Genomic DNA, 15732 nt, shown 5'->3' on the forward strand with positions numbered 1-15732 from the left:
TCTCAGAAGACAGCTATGCTAGGCTCCCATCTGCAAGCATAGCATAGTGTCATTAAGCATCCCATGGCGTTGGTCTCAGGTTGGGTCAGGCATTGGTAGGACATTTCCTCAATCTCTGCTCTAACTTTATCCCTGCATGTCTTGTAGGCAGGGTAAATTTTTGGGTCAAAGATCATGTGAGTGGTTTGGTGTTTCCCTCCCTCCACTAGAAATCTTGTCTGACTAAAAAATGGCCTCTTCACTCTTCATGACCCCTGCTATTAGGGTTCTCAGCTAGACTCACCCCATATCCAACCAGGAGCCTGCCCTGCCATAGTTCTCCGGCTTGTCTCAGCAATGTCCCTGCCCTTGGTTTCTCTTCCTCTTCTCTCTCCAAGTCTTCTGACCGCCATCACATGCCTTCCCCATACCTGATCTAGTCCTCACCCTTAATACCCTCTACACCCCCTCTCCTATCCTGTTCCCTCTCTTCATCTACTTCTGCTGTCTGTTTTATTTCCCCTTCTGAGTGATATTCAAGCATCCTCCCTCGGGTGCTCCTTCTTACTTAGATTATTGGGATCTGTTAAAAGTAATATGGTTATCCTGTACTATATGGCTAATAACTGCTTTTAAGTGACTACATAGCATGGCTTTCTTTCTGGGTCTGGGTTACCTCACTCTACATGATCTTTTTTAGTCCCATCCATTTACTTGCAAAATTCATCATTTCCTTGTTTTTACTGCTGAGTAGTCCTACAAGAAGTACATGGGTTAAGAGGAAACAAAGATTGAGGAAATGTCCAACCAATTATTGGCCCAACCTGAGATCCACCCCATGGTAGTGAGCCAGCCCCTGACATATTAATGATGCTCTTCTATGCTTGCAGACAGGAGCCTAACTCGACTGTCATCTAGGAGACTTCAGCCAGCAATGGATGGAGACAGATATGCTGGGACTTGCAGCCAAGCATGGAGCAGAGATCCGGAGGTCCTGTGGAAGTGTTGAGGGAAAGATGTAAGGACTTGGAGGGAAAGGAACCTCACAAGACCAACAGAGACAACTAACCCAGGTCCATGGGGGCTTACAGAGACTGAGACATCAATTAAGGAGCATGCATGGTCTGGACCAAGGCCTCCTGCACATATGTGGCAGATAGGCAGCTTAGTCTTCATGTGAATCACCTAGCAAGGGGGGGGGGCTGTTTGCAACATGGATTCTATTACCTGCTTTTGGATCACTTGTCCCTGGCAGGGCTGCCTTGCCTGGCCTCAGTGGATGAGGATATGTTCAGTCTTGATGTGACTTTATGTACTGGGGAGGGTTGATATGGGAGAGGGGCACTCCCTTTTTCTGAGGGGAAAGGAAAAGGGGAAGGGGCAGGAAGTGAAAAAGGGGGATTGGGAGGAGAGTAGGAGGAGGAGGCACCCTTGGGATATAAAGTAAATTAAAATTAAAAAAAAGAACAAAAGAATATATAAACAAACAAAATAGTTCAGTCGTATTCCATTGTGTAAATAAATGTACCACAGTTTCTTTATTCGTTCTTCAGTTGAGGGACATCTGCATTGTTTCCAGTTTCTTGCTATTACAAATAAAGCTGCTATGAATATAGTTGAACAAATGTCCTTATTGTGTGGTGCAGCATCTTTTGGGTATATGCCCAGGAATGGTATAGCTGGGTCTTGAGTTAGAGCTGTTCTCAATTTTCAGAGTAATCGCCAGATTGATTTCCAAAGAAGTTGTACAAGTTTGAATTCCCACCAGCAATGGGGGAATGTTCTCCTTTATCCACAACCTCGCCAGCATTTCTATGCTTGAGTTTTTGATCTTAGCCATTCTTAGCCATACCTGGCAGGTGTAAAATAAAATCTCACTTGAGTTTTTGATCTTAGCCATTCTTAGCCATACCTGGCAGGTGTAAAATAAAATCTCAGAGTTGTTTTGATTTGCATCTCCTGATGACTAAAGAAGTTGACCATTTCTTTAAGTGCTTCTCAGCCATTAGATATTCATCTGTTGAAAATTCTCTGTTCAGCTCTGTACCCCATTTTTCAATTGGATTATTTGGTTTGTTGGTGTTTTATTTTTTTGAGTTCTTTGTTTGTTTTGGATATTAACCCTTTGTTGAATGTAGAGTTGGTGAAGATCTTTTCCCAATTTGTGGGCTGCCATTTTGTTCTATTAACAGTGTCATTTGCCTTACAGAAGCTTTTTAGTTTCATGAGGTCCCATGTATTCATTGTTGATCTTAGAACCTGAGCTGTTGGTGTTCTGTTCAGGAAGTTGTCTCCTGTGCCAATGAGTTCAAGGCTCTTCCCCACTTTTTCTTCTAAAAGATTTAGTGTTTCTGGTTTTATGTTGAGGTCCTTGATCTTCTTGGTTTTAGTTTTGTGCAGGGTGATAAGTATGGTTTTATTTGCATTTTTCTACATGTAGACATCTAGTTAGACCAGCACCATTTGTTGAAGATGCTGCCTTTTTTCCATTGTCTGATTTTAGCTTCTTTGTAAAAAACCAAGAGTCCATAGGTGTGTAGGTTTATTTCTGGGTCTTCGATTTGATTCCATTGATCAAAGTGTCTGTTTTTTTTTTGCCAATACCATGTGGTTTTTATTACTGTTGCTCTATAGTACAGCTTGAAATCATGGATGGTGATACCTTCATAAGTTCTTTTATTGTACAGGACTGCTTTTGCTATCCTGGGTTTTTTATTTTTCCATATAAAGTTGAGAATGATTCTTTCAAGGTCTTTAAAGAATTGTGTTGAAATTTTGATGCTCTTTGCATTGAATCTTCAGATTTTTTTTAGTAAGATGGCCATCTTACTATGGTAATCCAACTGATCCATGGGCATTGAAGATCTTTCCAGCTTCTGGTATCTTCCTCAATTTCTTTCTTCAGAGAATTGAAGTCCTTGTCACATAGGCCTTTCACCTGCTTGGTTAGAGTTACGTCAAGATATTTTATATTATTTGTGGTTATTGTAAAGGATTTTTTAAAAATTTCTTTCTCAGCCAGTTTATCATTTGTATATAGAAGGTCTACTTTTTCTTTGAGTTAAATTTGTATCCAGCCACATTGATGGAGGTGTTTATCAGCTGTAGGAGTTCTCTGGTAGAATGTTGGAGGTCACTATCATATCATTTGCAAACAGTGGTACTTTAACTTATTCCTTTCCAATTTGTATCTCCCTAATCTCCTTTAGTTGTCTTACTGTACTATATTGGAACAGGTATATAGAGAGTAAACAGCCTTGTCTTGTCCCTGATTTTAGTGGAATTTCTTTCGGTTTTTCTCCATTTAATTTGCTGTTGGCTATCAGCTTGCTGTATGATATTTAGGCATGGACCTTGTAACCCTGACTCTCCAATACTTTTATCATGAAGGCATGTTGGATTTTATCACAGGCTTTTTCAGCATCTAATGAGATGTTTGTTTGTTTGTTTTTTTCTTTTAGTTCAACCATGTCGAGAAGAAGCCTACTTGATCATGGTGGATGATGCTTTTTATGTCTTCTTGGATTTACTATTTGTGCATTTTTGTATCACTGTTCACAAGAGAGATTGGTCTGAAAAAAATTTTTTTTTTGCTTGAATCTTTGTGTGGCTTAGATATCAGGGTTACTGTAGCTTCATAGAATGAGTTGGCAACATTCCTTCAGTTTCTATTTTGTGCAATAGTTTGAAGCATATTCTTTGGAAGTCTGGTAGTATTCTGTGCTAAGCCCATCTGGCCCTAGGCTTTTTTTGGTTGGGAGACTTAAATGACGTTTTCTTTTTCCTTAGGGGTTATAGAACTATTTAGAGTGTTAAAGTGATCTTGATTTAACTTTGGTAAATGGAGTCTATCAAGAAAATCATCCATTTCATTTAGATTTTTCAGTTTTATGGAATATAGGCTTTTGAAGTAAGGCCTAATGATCCTTTGGATTTTCTCTGTGTCTGTTGTTATGCCCCCCTTTCATTTCTGATTTTATTATTTTTTGATATTATCTCTCTACCTTTTAGTTTGGCTAAGGGTTTGTCTATTTCGTTGATTTTTCTCAAAGAACCTTTTTTTAGTTTTGTTGATTCTTTGTATTGTTCTGTTTGTTTTTACATTTCTGATTTCATCCCTGAGTTTTATTATTTTCTGCCATCTACTCCTTTTGGGAGTGTTTGCTTCTTTTTGTTCTAGAGCTTTCAGATGTGCTGTTGAGTTCCTACTATGTGATCTCTCCCATTTGTTTTGAGGGCTCTTAGTGCTATGAACTTTCCTCTTAGCACTGCTTTCATTGTATCCCAAAATCTGGGTTATGTTGTGCCTTCATATTCATTCAATTCTAGAAAGTCTTTAATTTCTTTCTTTATTTAGTCCCTGACCCGGTGATCATTGAGTAGAGAATTGTTAAGTTTCCATGAGTTTGTGAAGTTTCTGTTGTTGATAAGTTTCAGTTTTAATGCATGTGGTCTGATAAGATAGATACAAAGGGTTATTTCAATCTTCTTGTATCTGTTGAGGCTTGCTTTGTGACTAAGTAAATGGTCAGTTTTGGAGACGGTTCTCTGAAATGCTGAGAAGAAGGTATATTCTTTTGTGTTTGGGTGAAATGTTCTGTAGAAATCTGTTAAGTCTGTTTGATTCATAAAATCACTTAGGTTCATTATTTCTCTGATTAGTTTCTATCTAGTTGACCTGCCCATTGGTGAGAACAGGGTGTTGCAGTCTTCCACTATTCCAGGGTTCAATGTGTGATTTAAGCTTTAGTGATGTTTATTTTATGAATGTGGGGACCATTCCATTTGGAGCATAGATGCTGAGAATTGAGATGTCATCTTGGTGGACTTTTACTCTGATTAGTATGAAATGCCCTTCACCATCTCTTTTGATTCATTTCAATTCTAGCTGCTCTTACTTGTTTCTTGGGTCTGTTTGTTTGGAAAACCTTTTTCCAGCATTTTATTCTGAGGTAATGTTTATCTTTGTTATTGAGGTGTATTTCTTGTATGCAGCAGAATGATGGCTCCTGTTTTTGCATACACTTTGTTAGTCTGTTTTTTTTTAATTGAGGAATTGTGTCCATTGATGTTAATACATATTAATGACCAATGATTGTTGATTCTTATAATTTTGATATTGGTGGTGGTAGAGTGAGTGTGTGTGCTCCCCCCCCCCTTTTTTTTTGGCTGGTGTGAAATTATTTATTTCCTGTGTTTTCTTGGGTGTAGTTACCCTCATTGTATTGGAGTTTTCCATTTAGTTACTATCCTCTTTAGGGCTGGGTGGAAAGATGTTGAATAATGGAAAATATTGCTTAAATTTGGTTTTGTCATGGAATATTTTGTTTCCTCCATCTATGGTGACTGAAGTTTTTCTGGGTATAGTAGTCTGAGTTGGCATCTGTGATCTCCTAGGTCTACAAGATATCTTATCAGGCCCTTCTGGCTTTCAAAGTCTCTGTTGATAAGTCTGATGTAATTCTTTTATTAAATTTTTATTTTTTAATATTAATTACAGTTTATTTACTTTGTATCCCAGCTGTAGCCTACTCTTGCTGCTGCTGCTGGTCCCCAATGGCTGCTGCCTCTGAAACTGCTGTCAGAGCTGGGGCCCAGGCAATCACTCACAGAGGTCACAGGGAAGATCTCACCGCTGCTGGCAGTCCCAAGTGGCTGCAGCCACTAAGGCCTCTTCCTAGAAATCCTATGAGGTTATGAGCTTTGCTTTGAATTACCACCATTTAGATGGGGTTCTAGCACACAGCTAGGACTGAATAAGTGAGTAAGTTGTGTTATTTGGTGCAAATCATGTGGTAGATGGGTACAGTGTTTAAGAATTTGTTCTCTGGAGTCAGATGCTAGTGTCCCAGCTTTATTCTTATGAGCTGAGCCCCTCCCAACGCTGTTCCTTATCGTAAAATGTGGATATTAATAATAGCATCTACTGAAAATGGTGTTACTTAGTAGATTAATTGGGGGGAACGATATGATAATATCTGGTCCACAAAATGTTCTTGAGAAAATGAGTTATTATTACCTGAGTACAGTGACTGCTTAAATACTCAGCCATCCCAGAGCTCAGGCTAGGGTTCCCAAAAGCTGTTTCTCTTTGCCTCTCATACCTATCTTGGTTCCTTTGTCAGGTACTTTCCCAGGAAGCTCAGGCCCATTGCGTACAAAACCGGAAGTGCATACTCTAGGGCAGAAAAGCGTGAAGTGCAGGATCAAAGGAGCCCAGGGCTTCCAAAGCCAAGCCAGGTGGCAACGAAAGCCCAGCCTGGGCAAGTCAGTGGCTGCTATGTGGGAAGTTGGTAACAGGGGTTCTGTTGGAACTCTGAAACCCAAAGAGGCAGAGATGGGAGTCCGGTTTTGTTCCAGCTGGACAAAATGGCTTTTTTGAGAACAGCCAGCCGCTTGCTCCCACAGGTAAGCACTACAGTGGCTGGAGCAGCTCTAGAGAGATGGAGGCAGCGATCCACACTGATACACTGGTGAATGACAGAAGCTCATGGAGGCAAGCAGCACATAGCTGACTGATTGGCAGTCAAGCCCTGGATCCAGTTGAATTCTTCAGGGAAGAGGGGAGCCCTTCCTTTCCCCAGAATAAATGATGAGTTTCAGACGGTCATGGTGAAACAGATAATGCTGGCCTGTTTATTTTGTGTGAAATAGGAACTTACAAACCTTGGGCAGTGGGAGGGGCTTGGAGGGTGAATGTGTTTGATTCGTTGGAGCTAAGGGCAGCATGCAATAGCACAGAGCTATCCTAAGAAGGAAAACACAGTACTTAATTATCCTACGGGTAGGGAAAGAACTCCAGGTACGGTTAAAGGTCATTGGTTGTTATTTGTTTATGGGTGGAACTCCATGAAATTCTCCCTTCCACATAGCACGTATTGATATTACACTTCTTCAGGTCGTATGTAGGCAGCCATATTGCTAAGATATCGTGGATGAAACTTCTCTATCATTTCTATAAGATACAACTTCACAGCGTATTTCTTGGTCCTTCGGCTCTTAAAATCTTTTGGCCTCTTCCTTTTCAAGGTTCCTTGAGCCTTAGATATGGGAGTTGCATTGTAGATGTATCTATGGGAACTAAGTACCACTCAGTCATTTGTTTTCTGCATTTTGACCAGCTTTTTTTTTTTTTTTTAATGTATGCTGCAAAGAGAATTTCTGTTGAGTGGTGAGAGCTGCATATACCTTTGCTTATTCAGATATATAATTAGAATACATTTTTAGACATTGTAGTCTAGTAAAGTGTAGGCTAAGTAAAGTGGTGGTAGTAGGTTCCCTTGTAATATCCGTATCTTCACTAATCCCAAGTGGTTGGCTAGGTTTCCAGTACCAGGTATAAGTTCCCTCCTGTTGCATGGGCCTGAAGTCCAGCTAGAGAGCTGCTGGCTACTCCCCAGATATGAGTACCACTATTTCACCCTTAGGGTTATTTTGCCATGCTGGTCATCATTGTAGTTCACAGGCATTATAGTTAAGAAGGATTATTGGAGGTTTCTCTCCCTTTGAAGCTTCCATAGCACCTTCAAGTACTATAAAAACTAGCCCTCAAGGAGGACCCTTTCAAGGTTGATCCAGCTGAGTTTCTTTGTGTCCAAAATGATAATGTCTCCAGCAATGGGGACTTACTTTCCCTCTCTAGTAGGGAACCAAGTGCAATAACAATAACCTATATTGTTTTGGGAGTTTCACACTCACTTCCCAGACCAACACCTGGGAAGTTGGTTTCTCATTCTTGGCACTGAGAGTTTGGTTAGATAAGTCTATACTTGCCATTTCTCATGCTAATTCCAAACCTATGTCTCTAGCCTTGCTTTCTCTCTGGGGCTCCAGATGCACGTTTGGGTTGGCCTGAGAAAGCCAACTCTGCAATCATTGTCTCCAGACTCTACCCCTGCAGTGTAGATTCCTGTCTAAATGAATGTCATGCCTACCTACTCATGGTCCAACTGAGAAATGCAGTGTCCATCCCAAGTCCCTTCTCTTCCATCCCAGATTCCACACAATCACAAGTGTCCTTTAGGTAACCCTGCCACCGTACATGAATTCAAGCCAATCATCACTTCATGCCCAGATTCCAGGCTCCTGGCAACTAACAGCTTCCTTCTATGTACTTCCACACCTGTTCCCCCCCCCCATTTAATTCTTTGTAATGTACTAGAGTAATTTTAATAGAAACGCAAATCAGATTGTGCTATCAGTTTTTATCAGTGCTTGGGCTTCCCAGGAGGCATTAGGAAGCCTCTCGGTGCCTTTAGAACCACATCAGCTGCGAGGGAAGTAAACACACGTGCAAACACACTAAATAACAGCTGTCCAATGTACGCCTCTCACAGCACTGTCCACCAGGCTTATCCCTCAGCTCCCTCAAGGCAATAATTTCGACCACCTTCCTGATTCCTTTGGCATATTTCCTCATTCTTAACTAACACTCATTTTGCTACTTTTGTAAGCAGAGACTCAATTCTAGAATTTAAGATAGTTTATTTTCATTAACCCATTATGTAGGTTCTTAGCTACCTGCATAATTTCCATTCCTCATCTTTCCAATATAATTGTTTCTTAATTACAGTCCACTGTTGTTTACATCAGTAGGCCTTTGTACAGCTTATTCCCACTTGAGCCTTAGTGTACACTACATTAAGATTCCTTCTTCTTTGCCTTTTATTTTTATTTTTCTGTAGTTAACTGTCTTTCCCCCCCTCATAATTTGTCTTTTATGAGGAAGAAGCTGCCTCCAGCTTTGTTTGAATATGGATAGCTTTCGCTCCCTGTTGCCTCCCACAGAAGATAAAAGAGCTGTGCAGGCCTTGTCTCTAAGAATCAGTGTGAATTTAAAATTGGATTCTAACCCATGGTGGGGGAATTCCCCAACAGGTTGACCTTTTGACCAAAGTAAAAACAGACACTTCAGCCCAAGGCTTACCTTCATGTCAGAACTGGAGAGCATTCACTGCTGGAAATCTGTATGAGAAATAAACATATTTTATATTCACTGCTGAACCCATTGGGTTATCTAAGTAAAGCCCTGAGTGGGCAATTATGCCCACCTCTGGGTGAATGGATCAAAGTAGCTTTCTGGTACTTACTCATATGTCTCCAGACTGCCTTCATCTCCAGCTTTGTAAATCTTCCTAGACATGTTTTAAAGATTGGTCATTCTATCACTGCCATATTTTCTTGATAAGCTTTCTCTTAAGGACACCCACTCTGCTCTATTCCTTATGAGTCCAGTGTCCTTCAGTGCTATGGACTTGGTTTCTCTTGCTTCTCTCTTTGCCTTTCTTGTGTATCAGAACCTGTTTGGGGGATTCTGTTGTTAATAGCTTCCTTAGCAGTGAGCCTGTGAGGTGACTTTGGTTACCTTTAGTGTATGGAAAGACCTTTCTTCTTCTTCTTCTTCTTCTTCTTCTTCTTCTTCTTCTTCTTCTTCTTCTTCTTCTTTTGATGGATAATTTGTCTAGATGGCCTTCTAGATTAACAATCATTCCCTTGTATTCCTTTCTGTGATCTAGTGTTGCTCCTGAGAAGTCTAAAGCCATTCTGTGCCCAGTTCTACTTAGAATCCTGTGTTTCTTCTTTCGAAAGGTTTTAGAATATGCTTTCCGTGGCTCTGTGGTTTCATAATGATGTGTCCCAGTGTAAGGTTATTTTCATGCATTGTCTTAGAACTCAATAGGCCCTTTCACTTTGTGAAGCTATGTCCTGTCATTCCAGGAAATTTTCTAGAATAGTTTCTTTGATAATTTCCTCCTTCTGTTTTCCATTTGTTTTCTTTCTGGGGCTCCCATTGTCCAGATACTGAACTTCCTGGCTGAGACTGCAGCTCTCCTTTCTTTTAGTCTCTCCAATTTTCTAATGCCTTAATCTTGCTTTAATTTATGAAAGGTTTTTCTCATTATTTGTATTTCTATTCTTCATCTGATTTGTTTTTTAAACTGATGAGTTTAACATATAAGAGTTAACTTTTACCCTTTGGTCATCAAAATCTACAGCAAAACTTAACAAGTTATAGTATCTGTGTCTTGTTTAGTGGCTATGATGTTTCAGTAGCTTAAAATCTTCAAAGATAGTAATAACAGTATTGTTTTCTTCCTCCTGCATAATCTTTACTGCTTTCTAGTTGATTTTCTATAGTTAGTTTTGGCCTCTATCTCTTTTTTATTAGGATGCTCTACCAACCACGAATGCCTGCTGATATCCAGAAGGGAAACAATAAAATGGTACAAGGACACCTGACTGATGTAGTTGGATCTTCCATGAGATACAGTGTGGAACTATTGGCCAGGACCATGGGAGGTGAGGAAGAAAGACAGGCATGGTTTTCAGTCATCACTTACAGCTTTCAGTAGGTTCTTCCTCAGCCTAGCCAGTGGCTAGCATAAAGTCTCAGCTTCCCTGAGACTGCTAATTCAGTTACTATTCAGCTGTTATTTTGTCTTTTAGCCTAAAAAATCATATTGGTGGTTTATCTTTTGTGCATGTACTTTTAGCCCTTGGGAGGCAGAATTAGGGGATCACTGTAAGTTCAAGGCCAGCCTGGTCTGCATAGTAAGTTACACACGAGCCATGGCTACACAACAATATCCTGTCTTTATTTATTTATTTATTTATTTTTAAAATTTTCATCAATTACACTTTATTCATTCTGCATCCCCCCATAAGCCCCTCCTTCCTTCCCTCCCGATCCCACCCTCCCTCCTCCCTCTGCATGCATGCCCCTCCCCAAGTCCACTGATAGTGGAGGTTCTCCTCTCCTTTCTGATCTTAGTCCATCAGTTCACATCAAAAGTGGCTGCATTGTCCTCTTCTGTGACCTGGTAAGGCTGCTCCCCCCCCAGGGGGAGGTGATCAAAGAGCAGGCCAATCAGATTATGTCAGAGGCAGTCCCTCTTCACATTACTATGTAACCCAATTGGACTCTGAACTGCCCTGGGCTACATCTGTGCAGGGGTTCTGGGTTATCTCTATGAAGTAAAATAAAATAAATCCATTTTTAATGAGTTCTCAAGAATGTATAATACCATGCATGCCATTGGATATTTCTAGTAAGAACTAAGGAACACACAAGCTTTGCTACAGGACTACCACTTTCCACTGCATGAGAATGCTACAGGAAGCGCCTTCTGGGAAAGCCATTCTGTACCAGGCACTAAATATGTCCGCACCTTAGTCTTGGCTTGGACTTCCTGTTCTCCAGAACGGTGAGAAACACATTCACATTATGTTTAAACTACATACTTTATCATATTTTAATGTTGTTCAAACATACTGAAACTCAATACGTGTTTTACCTAACACCTCCATTTCCAGTGATTTTTGTCTCTATTGAGACAAGCTGTTACTTCTAGGTTTGCGAAATGAAGAGTTTTGTAATGGTTCTAGAACTTCTCTATTACTAGTGTCTGACTACTTATAAGTGATCAGTTTGATCTCTGTAGGTCTTAATTTCCTTACCTGCAAAGCTGAACAATAAAAGATACTGCAGAGAGTGTTTGCGGGTTAGAAGCAGTGCCTTTGAGGACTAACAGGTAGTAAAAACATTTAGTTCATTTGTAAACGCCAATCTGAGTGGAAAGGGGCTTCCTTTCAAAGTCAGTTGTATGTCTTTCAGTGTCACACTCATTTCCCATCCATGGGAAGAGCAACATGTAGTATTACAATTTAGGAATTTTGATCCATTCATTTAAATTTCTAAAGGTTGACTAGTTCCTTGAATTCTCCTGTCATTCTCTATACTAAGTACAACTGCATTCCAGAGATGTGAACGACATACAGCATGCTACAAAGATGGATTATTTCAAAATTCTTTTTGGAAACTGAAAGGGTCTCAGTCTAAGGCTGGAGTGTATGTGATGATCTTGGACAGCTTCTCATGCCATCGTTAGGTCCATTTCTATGTGTTACATAGGGATAGTAATGCCTCTTAGGGTAGGATAGATAATGGTTCACATTAAAACAAAATGAGTCCAGCCATGCAAGTCATTGCTGCTTAGACACTACTGTAGTTACATTTTAAAGTTAAAAGTAGTTAGTCATTCAGTTAGGGAATGTGACGTGTGTGATGACACCATCAGGGATTATTCTGTAGATACCTCTTCTGGCTTGTAAGCCCTTGACTGGACTAGGCATGTGAACGAGGCTGGACGGCCCTGCATCTTGGACAGAGACACGGGATATTGTTGATAGCAGAGCTCCGGTTTTTAATTTAACTGCTTCCTAACAGGACTTGTTTCAATTGATCAAAGGGTTCCCAGTCTGGTTCTCAGAGGCAGCAGGTCCTGAACGCTTTCCCATCCATGTTCAACTTCAGCTACAGGATTGGCTGCTGAAATGTATGTAGTCCTGATGGTTACAACATGAAACGCCGAAGCAGATAGCCTTCATAAATGAAGATGCTTAGCAATGACACACCCGTATAATACACACGTTACGCCAAAGGATGTGATTAAATAAACTGTACATTTGAAATAGTGGTGGATAGTTTCTCATATAAATTTCTGCAAGACAAATTATTTTAACCATGAAAATCAGGGCTAATACGGCAAATGCATGCTTTCACTTGGGCAGTGTGCAATTTTCAGTCCTATTCTGAGATAATTTATACGTAATGTTACTCAGATGCCTTTAAAACTTCTCTGTTCTTTCTCTGTTCTTTCAGTAGCTATCTGCAAGTACACCATTTTACTTTGGTCTCTGGGATTCTTCAAATGTAGGATAAAAAGCCTCAGGACTTTTTATAAAGCAATCAGTCAGGCATAGTTCTTATTTCCCCATAAACGTGGAAGTTTGTGTCATCAAAGGGTGATTTCTGAAAACATAAGAGGAACCTGAGTAAGCGGCAGGCAGTTGATGGCTGGCAGGGTGAGGAGGGAAGATGCAGAAAGACAAGAAGGCTCTTACTATAGGAGTGTAAGCACACTAGCTTCTGTAGCCCTCCATGTTCCTGCCCTTTCTGGGTTCAAGATTCTCTTGATCATCAAAAAAGAAAGAAGAAAAAGAAAAGGAAAGAAAAAAGGAAGAAAAAAGGAAGGAAGGAAAGAAGTTTTTACGAACCAATTCAATCCATCGGTAGAAATATAAGAGACAGCAGCAACAGTTAAGCGTGTTGAATTACATGTACCAATTTCACTGATGACTCACAGAAAAGTTATACAACCTACGCAAACTGTGTGTCCCTTCATTTCCTGAATGCGTTCAGAAAGGGATGATATTTGATCCCAAGAATAATTAACTAGAACAACATTTCAGAGTTTTTGGAGGACATTTAATTCCATACATTTCCACCACTTGAGTAATCACTCTGATTGGACATCCATCTTTAAGCTTGGGCTATTTTCTGAAAATTCTCATTAATGAATATATCTATTTTTCTGTCTCAGCTATCCATGTCCTTGGCTTTCTTGTCTCGTGGATTTCTTTTCTCTGATGCCATCGTTGCCTGTTGTTATGGGTCAGCGAGACTGCTTCTGATGGCTCTTTGATCCCAATCAAATCCTGCAGCTGCAGCTTCTTTTGATTGGGACCTTCTTCCCTTCACATCTACTGGCAGCACATTAGCACATTTTTATCTTATGCAGAAAGGATCTGTAGTGAGACGCACAATGTTTTCCAACAAATGCATAGTTTATTCCTAGCGTGACTAGAAATGATGGACATTAAATCACAGGTAATTTTTGTTAATGGATCCTTGGCTTGTTTATCTAGAAAGTATTCTTTGTACCTCATATATCAAGCTTCATATATTAGAGGTTTATCAGCCCTTAGTGTGTAAGCTGACAGTGGGGTAATGTCACCCTTTAATTTAGAATCAGATGTTTTGGTAGCTAAGAACGACACTAGAGGTTTTCTAGCTTAGGCCTTTACTTTATAGATAAGGAAGTAGATGCATTGCTCGTCTAAGGCCACATAGCGCTTACTGATGGAGTGGGGATGAAAACTCACACATCCTGGGCTCGTAGACGCTTCTTCAGGCCTCCCACACGTGCACTGGTGGGTTTGGTTGGGCCAACACTTGCCGGCTAAGCTCTAAAGAAGCTGATCTCCTTGTCCGCAGATGTTGCTCCATTTATTCATTTATTCGTTATTAATTTAGGCGCCCCCCACTATAACCTCGTGATCGGAAGTGCAGACAGGGACTTGGCACGGATCCATCCTCCCACCGCTGGGGCTGGATCCTTCCCTTTGTGTCCCTGAACAAACGGCAGGTCGTTTCTTAGCCACAGCAATCCACTCTACACTCTTTGAAAAGCAACCAACTCCCTATGGAACATGCACTGTGCTTTTCCCAGGTCAGGGTCCCAGGCCTTGGGGAACTCACGTGACAAGATAAAGGCAAACGTGAGGAATTGATTTCATAGGGTTGAATCCCTTCGGCCCTTGAAAGAGCTCAGTGGGTTGAGGTCCTTGCGGGCAGGCCTGAGTTCAAATCCCTAGATGCTGCAAGACAAGCATTCCAGAACCAACTCTTGAAAGCTGCCCTCTGCTGTGGCATACATATGCACCTCCCCCACCCCACCCCCGCACGTTGAATCCTCAAACGGGAGTACACATGTCTCAAAAACATGAAGTTAACTTCCTTCTCTATTTTATAGTTTTCTTGCACAATTTGGCAGCGTAACACATATCTGAGAAAGGACATGTTACGCATAGGGCAGAGAGCTGGCTAGTCACAGAATTTTGTATGTACTTTTTGCATATTTTGCCACAGTTTAATTTTACACGTGTTTCTCCCTACTAACCCTAGACACGCCCACCAAATTCATGTTATCTTAAAAAAAAATGGTCACCTACAACAGCTTTGTATGCATAGATGGTAAACTGGCTCGTTAAAAATTAGAAAGATTGGAGAGGTAAAAGGATATCACACACGTGCACGTGCGGGCACACGCACACAGATACACACGCACAAAGCACGTGAGGGCAAACGCTCAGCACTGACCAGGACACTGGGCCTGTGCACCGTAGTCAAACCAGCCACTTCCAAAGCCAACGGCAGCGTGACGGTGGACACACAGCGCCGCGTTTTTATCGGCGACCATTTCTTCAACTCTGTCAAACCTATCAGTGTTTGGATAGGTCTCTCTCTCTCTCTCTCTAACTTTCTCTCTCTCTCTCTCTCTCTTTTTCTCTCTGCTAACTTTCCTACCAATTTTGAGGAAGTGGTAAATGTCAAAGCTATTTTCCTGTACGAGGCCACGCTTTCCGGAACTATGGAGATGTGGCTGTCAGGATCTAACATCCCCGCAGCATTTAAGTTACCTTGACTTTCCTCATGAATTCCCGGCTCACTCCTCGGCCGGGGGCCTGGCTCGACCGGCTAGCTGCCTTTTATCGGTGGCGATCTACCAAAACCCTGTAATGTGCTCAGCACAGGGCAGAACAAATCAGTGCTCCACCTCACAATTTAAGGAAGGCAGGGGGCTAGTTTTTGTTTTCAGATAAGAATCTTTTGACAAAACACAAACTCCTCAAAACTTCCTTTAAAGCAAACAGCATTGTCACGCCCACAAAAGCTCCCATGGCTTACCCAGCCAGATGACTCAAGATTACTAACGTTCCTATTCATAAGAACTTTGCTGGCCCCTAATCAGTACACCAGGCCTTCCCCCATCTTCCTTCAGTCTCCCGCGGGAGGCTGACCTTTGGAGTACCACGTTTATTAGAAAAAAAAAAAAAAAAAGTCTGTGTTTTCTTCCGGAACTGCTTGTCCCTGGGTTTTAGAAAGTCTCCCTTAAGTTCACCCCCTTCAAG

This window comes from Meriones unguiculatus, chromosome 21 (assembly GCF_030254825.1).
Source record: "Meriones unguiculatus strain TT.TT164.6M chromosome 21, Bangor_MerUng_6.1, whole genome shotgun sequence".
NCBI classification, from domain to species: domain Eukaryota; kingdom Metazoa; phylum Chordata; class Mammalia; order Rodentia; family Muridae; genus Meriones; species Meriones unguiculatus.